Source organism: Pezoporus occidentalis, unplaced genomic scaffold (genome assembly GCF_034315485.1).
Source record: "Pezoporus occidentalis ecotype Australia unplaced genomic scaffold, CSIRO_AGI_Poc_V1 ctg29, whole genome shotgun sequence".
Lineage (NCBI taxonomy): Eukaryota > Metazoa > Chordata > Aves > Psittaciformes > Psittacidae > Pezoporus > Pezoporus occidentalis.
Genome location: NW_026914829.1, coordinates 461360 through 474781, shown reverse-complemented (window position 1 = coordinate 474781; position 13422 = coordinate 461360). Strand labels below are relative to the sequence as shown.

General features: G+C 38.1%; 1 long non-coding RNA gene across 1 annotated transcript; it reads right to left on the bottom strand.

Moving 5' to 3' along the window:
- Positions 1 to 478: 478 nt before the first annotated feature.
- On the bottom strand, positions 479 to 7287 carry LOC134167520 (uncharacterized). The gene is made up of 3 exons (XR_009966212.1): positions 7006 to 7287; positions 1684 to 1781; positions 479 to 653 (listed from the first exon to the last, which is right to left on the bottom strand). It is a non-coding gene; the product is annotated as an uncharacterized LOC134167520 (long non-coding RNA).
- Between the last annotated feature and the right edge of the window lie 6135 nt (positions 7288 to 13422).

Here is a 13422-nt window from a genome sequence, read left to right as displayed (position 1 = left end):
CCAGTATTTTCTTTGTGGGAAGAAAGTCAGTCTTCCTACTAATTCTGCTTCCAAGCAGTAGCCAGCACTGTTTGAAAATGTTACTAGGCAATGGCAGAGCAGCAGAGAACAAATGAAACAAAATTCTTTCCTCAATGTGCTTTAACTTGCATATGAATTTCAAAAGAAGAAACTGTTTCTAGTTTTGTTACTTAGCCTTTTTCAGCTCCTTTGTTTATGGTTATAATGAAGTTCTAGGGGCAGGATGACCCCCTCCTAAGAACTCTGGTTTTTTGTCCCTGCCAGTCTATTGCTCCAAGGGTTGAAAACACATTATGGTGGGGTTTTTTTCTCAGCAGTTTAAGAAGCTTTGATATTTGTTGTTTAATGCCTGTTTAAAAATATCTTTTCCAACACACCACGGACCAGACCTGAAAGCTTTTTGCATTGTTCAGAAGAGGGTTATTAGTTCTGGTTTAATCTGGATAAGTTGTATGGCTCAGAGTGAAGATTTGCCCTTTATTGAACTAGGTGACTCATCCGTCATGGCTGCTTCTATTCTGGTCTGTCCATATCTTCACACTGTTTTTCTGGGTTTGCCTGCAGTTTGTGCATGGCTGACTTTAGGCAAATGTTCTTCATTTTGGCTCCTCTTTTCAGTCTCGTAACTAAGCCTAAAGTGAGAACATAAAATAAACCAAATAACCCAGGATTGTGATGAAAAACAAAGCTTTCTTAGAGGTCATTAACCTGTGAACCTATTTAATCAGTCAAGAAGATTCAACTCTATCATGGACATGAGAAATATTTAAAGCTTATAAGGTTTTAATATGATAGAAACTTTTGGCTGAGGGGCTTTTGTATTAAATTCTTTTATGAATATTTAGGAAAACAGATTTTTCAGTCTACAGGCCTGAGACTTTCTTTCAGCTTGCACCAGACATCCTGTGCCTGCAGCTAATAAATTGCTGCAATATCAAAATTTAAAAGGCAGTACTGTAGATTCCTATGTGACTCCTCTTTTCCAACAGCCCTTCATGCTACCAAAAGGCCCTTACCCACTAAAATCAGTTTTATCAGAATTGGCTTGATGAAGATTGCCCATACTATCTCACTGCTTTATTAGGAGACAGGGAATCCCCTGCACACAAGAGGCACCTCTAATCTGTTCAAGAAATTATAATTAGTAATTGTTTTTGCTTATCTGAATCAAACACACTACTGTGCACTGGATATGGCTCTTTCAGAGAACCTCGGCTGCTTTCTGGAAACATTTCTTGAGAAAAGCATTCTCTTTTTATGGCATAGTTATAAAGTGTTGGTTTTTTTATTATAGTTCTCATTTTCATTATTATTAAAATAAACATTTCCATGAAACCAGGATTTTTATTCATTGAGAATTATTCAAAATGCCAGCATTTTTTTTATTCATTAAATTATCTTCATCTTTGAATAGCAATAAAACATGTTAGTTACTACTAAGTAGTTACTATCTGTCATGGTAGAATAGTATAAATCAATTCTTTTTTTCCATTAACATCATAAGCGTATATGTGACATTGCAATAGACTGTCATTAAAAATACTATTTTCACACACATATTTATGGTATTTTTATATAGGAGATAAATGAGTGCTAAGAGAACTTTCACACAACTGTTTCTAAAATAAATGAGTTAAAAACCAGCACAGCGCAAAAACTTACTGATCTTTGCTGCTTTCAGACTACTGTTGCTTCCTGCAGTCCTGCTCTGGAATCTTCATGTCATGTGTAAGTGAATCTAGGGCACAGGAATATGGATACTGCTTGTAAAAGATACTAAAGAAAAAAATCAAATCAATAAATTTTATTTTATTAGCATACTTGTTCTCATTTTCTTGCACAAGATGGTGCAGCCATTGCAAAACTGCCACAAAGAAAGAATTCATAGAATTATGGAATCGTAGATTGATAGAATGGTTTGGATTGGAAGGGAACTTAAAGATTGTCTAGTTCCAACCACCCTGCCATGGTCAGCGACACCTTCCACTAGACCAAGTTGCACAAAGCCCCATCCAGCCTGGGAATGGGGCACCTACAACTTCTCTGGGAGAGAATTGTTAGGAATCCTAAGTGTTAGAAGATAATTTTCTATGAGATTAAAACATATTGTTAAGGTTTAGGAAGCAAAATAACATATCCTTAACATTTTTGTGCCTATTAAAGCTTCTGACATATTTTATTAATTCACAGAGGTATAATACTGTAATCAAAGCTACTGTTCTTTTAATCCTCCCCTTCTCATAATGAAGGTCTTGAACCCAGTTTTTAATTTTCAAGTCCAATCTTTTCTTTTTATGAATACAGACTGTTTCCACCGATGTAAGGGGAAGTACAGGCCATATTTTTGATCCTTATTATAATGTTCCCTATTGCTCAGTACAGGCATAATTTAATCAGCTGGGAGAAAAAAAAAAATAAAAAGTAAAACCACACAAAAAAAAAGCACTAAAAAAAAATGAAGAACACACACACAAAAAAAAGCGCTAAAAAAAAAATGAAGAACACAAACAAAAAAAAAAAACACACCAAAAATTTTAAAGTTATTGGTGTTGGATATCCGCATGAAAAATTGATCATACATCATATTGTAATGTTTTGTTTTCTTAACATTTGTCAGTACATCCTTCCTCCTTTCATCATTCATGATCCTTTCTTTTCCTTTACTAAGACAGGATTTCCATTTCAAAAAGGATTTTCACATGATTTAAAGTATTTTTTGGACTTTTTAAATAATCCCTCAAAAGCTTGCCAAACTCCATGTCCACGGTCTAGTTCCAGAGGTATCAAGGAGAATCATCTAGTTAGTTTTTCCTTCTCCAAAATGCTTCTATATGCTTCAAAAACTAAAATCCTTCCTGTAAAATTCTACTATTTCTTCATGTACTGGCCCCCTGGAATTCACCTGCTTAACAATTTTTCCTGTGAGTTTTGAAACATGGAAGATAAAATGATTAATGTGTTTGCAGAAAAATACTTCTTTTCATGGAGACAAAAAAAAAAAAAAATACAAAAAAAAAAAGCCAAACGCCAAACCAAACCATCCATATTTAGCTCTACATGAAAGTAAAAATTTTGGAGAAGTCAAATGACACTTTCTGAACCTTTTCATCGTCATGTAATCTTCTCAGCCTATTCCTGTCCAGTATATCTTCCCTAGAAAGTCTTCTGCTATTGCTGATTTGCAAAGGTAATTTGCCTATCAGGTTTTCAATTCACGGCACTTTCTGGCTGTTTAAGCTGTGGACGCTTTCCAGTGACCAGGTCTGAAAACACACACTGAACCTGTTCCTATACAGTTGAAACCTGGGAATTCCTCTACCTGAAGACAAATTGGTCACCCAGGCCAGAACACAGTCCTTCTAACCACCAGCAGTACCCCACCTTGTGCTGTGGGCCCTCCCAGGGAACACTCCTGCCCTCTTTATCAGAAATATGCATATGCATGAAGGAGGAATTTTGTTAAAACATCTTTTCATGGCAAACACATTGCTGCAAAATCTGGATGATCCATCAAAAAATCATTTTTTTAATGAAAAACACTAAAACACAATAGCTCACCTTATCATGAATGTAAAAGTGTTCCTTACTACCTACTGAGCAATAACCATGGCTTCAGGAGCCTTGTCATCTAAGAGCTGTTACCCACCTTTGGCTTCTACGAAGCTTCCTGGCCAGACTATATTTCCCATTATTTACTGGAGACAACCCTTACTAGAATGGTATTTCTTCATCAGAACACAGGTTTCATATTGTGAGTTTTTCATTCTGTTCCTCTTTCCCCTTTTATTGGACCATATTTCTGAGATGGAGGTCTGGGGCATCCAGGGCTGAAATTCATTCAGACTTCACAGTCCTCAGGCACTACTGGGACTTTGAGATCTATGAGTTGCAGCTTGCTATATTTTCCCTATGGTAAATTCACAGCATCAGCTGAGCACCCTGTCGGCTTTAGAGCACCCTCATGCTGCCCTGCCCCAAAGATTGGGTATAAAATAGAAAGCACAGAATGCATCTTCTGATACCTTCAGGCTCCACCATGCTGTATAGCTCAGACACCCATCTGGAAGTTCTGGATCCATGTACAGATAACAGTTACACAGTTCCCTTTTAATGAATCCAGGACTCAACTGCCGTAGAAAGCCAGCAGACTATTTTAATCTGAGGTTGAGGTCCAGAGATGAAGAAAACTGCTGATGGGCAAAGCCCATTTGCCAGCCATTTTTTACCAATTAGAAGGTTTAACAGAGAATGGTATTAAATTCAACTCCTTTCACCACTTACTTAGCCAAACTAATCATTAATTCATTAATGTGATGGGTCACTTGTATCCATGGCTGAAATGCCACATATTTCAGTCTGACTCATTGCCACTGTTTAAGTTCTGAATTGTTTTGTCTCACAGTGCTTTCAGCTATGCTGCTAGTCTTTGTTTACTCATATTAATAGCTTTGCCATAGCCTCATGTCTTCCTCTTCGTCACCCTCCCAGCATCTGTGGGCACAACCCAATTGCACTCTGAGACAGGCTGCAAGATTTACAGCCTCATCCACAAAAGGGGAATTCTCACTCCTCTGGGGAAGCCTGTCACAGCTTTATCTCTCCTTGCTGCTGAGTGTACGCTACAGCTGATCTAAGAAAGCCTTGGAAGGTGCTTGAGAACTGGAGCTGCTGGCAAGGCAAAGAAGTGGCAGTCATTCCTCACCACCTCCAAGAATTCACATTCTGCAAGGGGGATTTTCCTGTCATTTAAGCCTGAAAACATTCCTAAGAGGAACAGTTTGTCCTCAAGTTGGCATAATGTTGCACTAAACATTTGCCACTTACTGTTCTGCAAGCTGTTAAGCTTCCTGTGAAAGCAGTAAGATACCACAGAAGCACTTTTGTAAACAGAGTCCTACATCATTTCATTAAAGTACTGTGGCAATACTTATCTGGGAACAAAACAAGGGGAAGTTGCATCAGTATGTGGGCTGCAAATGAGGCAAGGGGAACCATTATTATAAATTAACACAGAAAAACAAATTCTATTCAAACAGGAAGCTTTTTACGAGGAAGAGCATGTAGAAAATAAAAAATACAACTCTTAACACTAAGCATAGGATATAGACAGAAATAGAAGGGTGTAATTTGAGAGTAGTCCTGACACACATTTACAACTGAAAATAGAAGAAGAAAAGCAATGAAAGTTTCAATAAGCTCTAAAAAAGCAATATAAATAAAGGAGAAATCCACTTCTTACAAAGATTCTGGACAAATGAGCAAGAAGTTCCTTCCTTTCTCATTGTACAAGGACACCAGCACCATACTAGGCAACCCAGACCCCTAGGTTGTCTAAGGCTGTTGCTATTTCTTGCTAAATGGTAGAGTTTATTTGCAGTCTTGAATCATAATCCTATTTGCTATGTGCTTTACAAGCCCCCTACTGCTAACAATCTAATTACAACACAAGAATTAACAGATAAACCCAGATTAACATCACTTAGTGGATCTAGGAGGTCCTTTCTAGTTTAGCATCTTGGGAAAGCACCCTGAAACATTGTTCACCATGACAAACACTGGCTGAAGGACATCAGCACCCTAACCACTGACATCTGCACCCTAAGTGCCAACAGTTTTTGCAGATTTCTGATTTTTTGAATGGATCTTCAGGAATGTAACAGAATGAGAGCCCTGTACTTGTGTGTATCTCTGCAAAAGGTGATCAGGCTGAACCTACTCAAGAGGTGGCAAGTAAGCAGATTGCTGGAATAAACCAGTTAAAACATTACACTGCAGAAGTTTAAACATGCTTAGAACTGAAACTGAAACTGGCTAGACCAGAATGTCCTATGCCTGCGCTACTGACCACTCTTTCTCTCCAAAGCACAGTAGCTGCTTCCAAACTGCCTGGAGGGAATAGCCTCTATTCTGTACTAAGTCCCAAGTACTGCCCAAAACCTGCTGGAAGGAGTCTGAGCTGACCCAGCTTAAACCTAGGACTAGGTTAATGATCTAGTACTACAGATGACTGAGTTTATTACTCCAGGAGATTTAGCATAAGGGTGTCACCTGTGGCACTAACCTCGAGGAAGTCATAAGCAAGAATTAACTGGAGAACAATGGTGCTTTCAGGATCTTACTGCAAAAGTGCAGTAACTGGTTTGCCAGAAAACAAATTGATACTCTAGAAAGAAATCTCCTAAAGGAGCTTTTGTTCAGCAGAACATTGCTTGAAAGGGTGAGCTCGGAACTGTAAGCGCAGAAACTATTTTCTTTTGTCTGCTCCTACTGTAAGGAAATGAGTTTGGTGAGTGCTGCAGAGAGGAAGACTGAGGAGGAAGACAAGGGCATTCCTATTTACAGACAGACAAGACAAGACCGCATCAAAAAAGTGCCCTACTTGACTTACATAAGCAATTTGAATTTCTGTTTATGTAAGCAATCTAGCTAGACCACAAATACTTTCGAAGTGCTCAGGTGAAAAGTGATTGCAAGTCTGAGAAAATGCTCTGAAATGCAGAGCCCAAGGCTGTGACATCAACTGCAGACCTCTGCATACTAAGGCTGGATGATGGTGCGTCATGACATGCACAAAATGGTAGTATTTGTGAAGCTCATCATAACCAAGTCCAGTAAAATTTATTGCCCTTAATCTGCAATTGACTCAGAGCAAATTGACATAATTGAGAGAATCTGACTTGGAGCCATATATAAGGATATAAATGTATTTTAAAATCTTATGTATAAGATGAATGCGTTTTCTGTTTCTTAAATTACATAAATGAGCATTACAGTTTCTAAATGAAGTAATGCTGCATTTCGCTCAGTAAAGAAGCCAGGCCATAGTTGATTAGTACTCGTTCTGTCTCTGGGCTGAGAAACTAATTGATACTCTTAAATCCTGCCAAAATTGAACTTTTGTGCAAACTTGTGTCTTACAGTACAACTGACGATTTACATCAACACACGGAGTTAGATCCTGCCTGAAGGTGCAACTGGATTTACCTTGCTATAAGAGAGACCCTTCCATCTTTCTTTCTGTTTTTTTTTCTTTTCCAGATAAAAACACCAATTCCAATTTTACTCCTGGACTGCAGGACAAAACAACTTGTCCTATGTCAAGGGAGTTGGTCTGCAGTGGCAGCTGAAGGGGGATGCGTTGCGCATGAGTGGCATGAGCAGTAGCACACTCAACAGCGTGAGGCAGGTGTTGCTAGGCAACAGGAGTAACCATGATAACTTGCATCCCAAGCGGCATGCAGATTTCTGAGATTAGTCATTCATCTGGAAAAATACTTTAAAGAAAAGAAATAGTATCACAATATGACACAGTATCTACATAAATATTGTTGTAATGACAAGATGCATTTAAATTAATCTTACTTTACAAAGACCTGTTTGTTCCACCTCAGACTTGAAGAGCTTTAGGTCATATAATGGTTTGGGTTGTAAGGTCCCCTAAAGATCATCTAGTACCAGCCTTCCTACCAAAGACAGAGACACCTTCCACTAGATCAGGTTGCTCAAAACCCCATCCAACCGGGCACTGAATACTGCCAGGAACAGGACATGGTCACTCACTTTCAGATATTTGGGGTTGCAGCATTAGCGACACAACAAGATCTTTGGACATGGGTCAAATATTTTTAAATTTGTCATTAGGGAAATACCCTTGAGAAGCTTTAAATGCTACAGGAAAAACAGTAGAGTTGCTTTACATATAACTGACCAGTGAGATTGACCATTCCTTCCCCAAAAAGTTTTGATGTTTAAAAGCATTGATGTTTAGTGGGCACATATGATTGCTGGTTGATTAATATCAAAGTTGCCATCAAAGTAATCATGTGCCCACATTAATGCTCTTACACTTGTCATTTTCTGTGTGCTGGAGATTTGCAAATGCAAAGGTGGCTCAAAGAGTGCAGCATCCGGGAGGCCTGAATCAAGCCACAGCAGCAGGGACAAAATGCAGCCAGGGTCACCATCACCTTCCCTCCAGCACTTGCAAGAACGCAATTGTGTGGAATACACTGGCATGATTTTAACAAAACCAGAAAACTTCCAAAATCTTTGGCAGTCTGTGGCCACTACATCCCTGAGCAAAACTCCCTCCCAGTTCCAAACCTGCAAACCCTTTCAACCTTGCACATTCCACACATTGCCAGAGAGGCTAGTATCACCAGTTTCTTTCCTACCACTTCTTTCACCTAACGCTAAATAGTTGAGTCAACAAAATCAATCTGTAGTTAGTATAGGCATTCACAAGAGCATGGATTTGTCCTTGCTCAAAGGCTGTACTCCAAGTGATTAGCTCAATGTTCCTTATAGGGGCTTGTTAAAACAAATTATTGATTCCCAGGTGTTGAAGTGATGCTAATTAGAATTAGATTCTGCAGCAACAGCTATTTCATCAGAATAAAAATTGTAAAACCATAACAAGGAACTCAGGTGGAAATTAAAAAGTAATCTTTCTTACCTGGATATGTTGGCTACTTCAAATATGAATGTAAAGCAATAAACAAATGAAGTAATGATAATACACATGCTATGTATAACATATCTTGCCTTGCTCAAACTAGTTTACTTTGTTTACCATTGGAATGAGTCAGCCCCTGAAACTTACTTTAATCTACTTATTCAACCTCCTTAAAATCATGCTTTTCAGTTGTGATCACTAAGCCAAATAATACACAGTGTGAGCAAAAAGCTTATGAAAATCTGTATAAACTATTTTGATCAGTCTTAACCAAAAGATGAATTTGGCTTCAAACAATGAGCTTTTCTTTCACGAAGCCTTTTAGGAAATCCCACTGCAAATATTCTTAAGCTTGAATGGTAGCTACTGAGGCTACCATTCACATGCTAGAAACATTAAATTTGATTTACCATGCATTGCATAAAAACAGAGGAGAAAGGGAAAGGGAAAAAAAAAAAAAAAAAAGTCTGACATGTCATACATTTCCAATACTAACACAGAACTACACTTTGACCAGTCTTGGGGTTGGGCTTAAGTGATGCTGGGTTCCTGGGACATAGGCATTTAGAAAGAGCTCCATAATTTTGTAGATTTTGCCTCATGAAGCCTAAATGTATATGCAAATCTATACAGTTTCACTGCAGACACTCTCACATATAGTTGCACAGTTAGCAGAGATTCTGAGATTCAGGAAAAAGCTTTTCTCAATCAGATATGTGAAGAAGGAACAAAGTGGTTTGAGCCTTAGCAATGAGTGGCTTCTTTGTAAATAATGTTTCACAAAAAGAAAAGTCTTAGACTAGATAATTAGAATTAATATATCTTATAGTAAGGTGACAGCCATCTAGAAAGACCACAAAGAAAACTGAAACGTGACACACTATAATGGATGCTTAATATAAAAACCTATTTGATTTAGAAGCTGGGCTGCAAATCTCATAACAAATTTATTTTCACATGACTGCCCAGACTTTCTACTTTAGCCTGGCTCAGAAATGACTTGGCCTTTCTCACAGTGTTACTGCATTTCTTCTCCCAAACCCAGCCAAAAGCTGAGGCACATCAGACTGCAAAAAATGAAGGAATAAATTATTTACAAAATAAAACAAATCTCCTCCAGAACATTGAAGCTAATAAAGCTTGGTTTCCTATAAATTTGTGCCTTGTACTTTCTTGACTTTGACCAGATGTGAGCAATTGAATCATTGCTTTTCACAAACTGCTGTCCAAATGAAGTTTTTCATTCCAGGTTCCAGGCTTCTTTTTCATGCACATTCTGATAGAGTATAAATTTCTACTGCAGGCTTTAATTAACACACTCCTCTAACTGTTCATTTATTCACATAAAACTTGAAGCTTAATTATTTTTGAGATCTCTACCATTTTGCCAAATGTAATAGAAATCAAATAGGACTTCCAAGTTATTAGGGAGGATTCAGAAAATCATCATATATGTAGAACAACATCAGAACATAAATTTGTATAAACCTCATTTCTGTTTGACAATATATATATGCATACTTTTTTATTTTTACAGTGTGGATTCCAAGATTGGTTTGGCTGCATTACACTGAAAGTTGCTACATTAGCCTGGGTCTGCACTGTAAAAGATTCAGCTCTGGCGTTAAAATGTGAGAGTTCTTGGCTTTTTGGAGCTGGTGCTGCCCAGAGGACTGTACACAATTTTTATTTAAAATTGGCTTTGACTTCTTTGTGCCATTATCATCTGTGAAGTTTGTGAAGATAGATTCTTAGTTCAAATCCCCTAGCTGCTGCTATTAATCTCTTCATATCTAAACAATCTCTTACAGGACAGAAAGCTTCTTTATCCCATTTTCTCTTCATTATTAATCTGTTCACTGAAGTGCTGGAGTTGGTTCTGAATGCTAAGGAGGAACACCTCTTAGCTTGCTAATGAGGACAAACACAATGTAAGTATTTTTGCAAAATCCTAACAACTGTGGCTAGCTTTAGAAGAATTTTCTGTGGTGATAAATAAAATCAGTTCTTTATACAAAAAAAAAGGGGTGCTGAATTTTTCCAGAGGAGAAAAGGTTCCATATGTGGTTCTCATACAACACTGCAGTATTTATTTTTGAAGGAAGTGTCAGAGCATACAGTTCATACAATGCAATTGAGTAGAAGTGCTTTTACATTTCAAACTGCATTAAATGGATCATATCTCACCATTACTGAGCTTGTGGCTGAACAGAAAACAAATATCTCCTCAAGAGGATGCCTGCAATTGTCTGTTAGTTTTGATTTTTCTTAATAATTTATTTCAATACTTAATGTTCTGCAATTTAATATGCCCGTATCTGTAGTAAACTGCATTTTTAACATTTGTTTTCACAACATTGTCCGCATGGACTTCAATGAAGTCCAACAATATCACACACAGTTTGTGAAATATGACAGTTCATGGACAAATTCAAGTAAACTAGCGTCACAGCAACTGAAATCGATCCTACCCACCTACAGTGTGGGCTGTATTGGGGCTGAATGTGCCCAGTCCAGAAGTGACCTACCGTGTTGCTGAGACTCCCTCACCTGCAACCATTGTTATTCCTGCTGGCTCGAATAAGACTCTCAGGCCCTTGTTCATGCCCAGTTTGTCCACTGCCCTACAGTGTGCACCAGCCTGAGAGGGCAAACAAGAGGGCACAGACATCCGCAGCCTTTTTGAAACCGTGTTTCTCATTCTGGCTTCTGATCTGAGCTCTGCCTGTTCAATACCCATTTAAGAGAGATAAAAGGCACAAACAGTATTGGGAATAAACGTTTCCCCATTCCCTGTGAGTTCTTCTCTTCCTGGCTCCATGAATTTTCTGCAGCCTTTTCTGCACAGTGGTCCAGCTTCATCTGCACTGTAGATAGACATCTATAAGATTACACTCTAAACTGTTGTATTATATCTTCTGTGAACAGAAAGTGTTCATGCCACTTAACTGTAGGAAGAATTTTTAAGAGATGATAAATCAGATTAAATTTTCATTGGTATTTCAGTGAAATATATGGAAGATTTGATATCTGCCCTGATATTTTATTCTTTTTAAGCATGAGTAGCAAACAACAGAGACAAGCAAATAGGTCACTTCCATATATAAAAGTGTGTATCTGATATGTATTTATACGTATCAAATATTCAGATATGCATAAGGAAAGGAAGGTAAAAACAAAAGAGCTAGTTCTCCCAATCTATCTGTCTTAAATTAGAAAACAGGCTCATATATTTCTCCTGAGAGATGATATTGAGAAATCTGGAGGAGGAATAATTGGCAGTTGAAATTTATTTTAATGAAATTGTAAGATAATTATTGTTTAATATTCTACTTTGATACAGCTTATTTTCTGCTTGACGCATCTGTTAAGCTGTACATTCAGAACTGTTCTCAGTGAGAACCTGAAAGCACAGATTACTCATCACCACCTAATTTGCTAATGCCCACAATCAAGTACATTTGTATTCCGCTATATTTTTTCCACATCTGAAACAGAGAGTAGCTCACTTCACAAAGTACACAGAAGTAAAAATGTAGCATTACAAAGCTACCTAATTAGGCAATGGGGAACTTCTGTTTAGGTGGTTGAAAACGTTGGCAGTCCCAGGTTGGTTGCTCCTGTCTGTCTCCTGCAGGTTGTTGAGCCCACAACCCTGCTGTGGGAGGAAACTTGTAAACAATGCTCCTTTTACTTCAGGCAAAGGTATGTGGGCTTGTACACAGCCTTCTATCACCACTGCCACTGACTACCTTATCAATCTTGCCTGAAAGCAGATTAGAAAATGGATGCACAAGCCTTTTGGCAGCCAAGTCATAAACAACTAGGTGGTACATCTGGGGCTATTAATGGCTTCCACTGAGACACATAGATTCAGAAGGCATTTTCACTCATAACCTGATTGATGCTTTTTATTTAATTTACATTCCTCATCCAAAAAGTGAGTTTTCTACAGGCAAAAGATTTGTATTGGAAAACGTGTCTTGAGAACTTTTCTAAGGCTAGTAAAGGAAATATTTTTTCCTAAACAATCATCTCCCTTTGCTGTAAGCTTTCTAAAGATTTTTTTCTTGTTTTAGTACGGAAAATAGGAGCACATGCAGTCATATTCACGGACTGTGACAGGACGTGGTACAAGAAGTTTCCCTTCCAGAAATTAAATGGTGGTGCAAAGCTGGGCTATAATTTTCTAAGTCACCTGCGCACACAGACCCACATCCAAGCACAAAGATACAGTGCACTCCAGAAACTCGAGCGTTTATAGTAGAGCAAAGCAGACAGTGTTACTGATGCAGAAAACGATGACCAAAAGGCAAAAAAAAGAAAAGCTAAAGAAATACCACTGGTTCTGGAGGTCAAAGAAATTACTTTAAAACAGCTTTCCTCACCTGTCAGAACTGAATATTGAATTGTTGATAAGTGCTTCTGCCATAGCCACATCCTTGGACAGCATATACTGAACACTGCAGGAAACACTACTCAGCTCATTTTATTACTATTTTATTTCCTTTCAGCTGGAAATGTGGTTTTCTTCACCTAACGTTTCAACATGACAGTATAAAGTTAGGTAAAGCAAAAAATTAGTCAATAAAAAATTGCACTTAAGCATTCTTTGAGTAAAAAAGATGCCAGTTTTGTTTTTTTGCTAGTCCCTTCTTTTTCCCTTTTTTCCTTTTTTTTTTTTTAGCCATCAGAAAACTGCTATCTGTCTGCAAGGGAGCTTTTTTATTTTGCAATTCTGGCAAAAATTACCTCTTGAAATTACGAGTTCTTGCCACAGAGATGAAACTCATGCACAGACATAGTGAGAGGCAGCCACTAAGAGAAGGCAACCCAGGATCCAAGGGTGACCCCAGCATAGGTAGCACCTCACCAGCAGGGCACAGTCCCATGGGGTCTAGTAGCAGGTTCCTTCAACAGCCATAGCAAGAGATGACCCAGGTCCA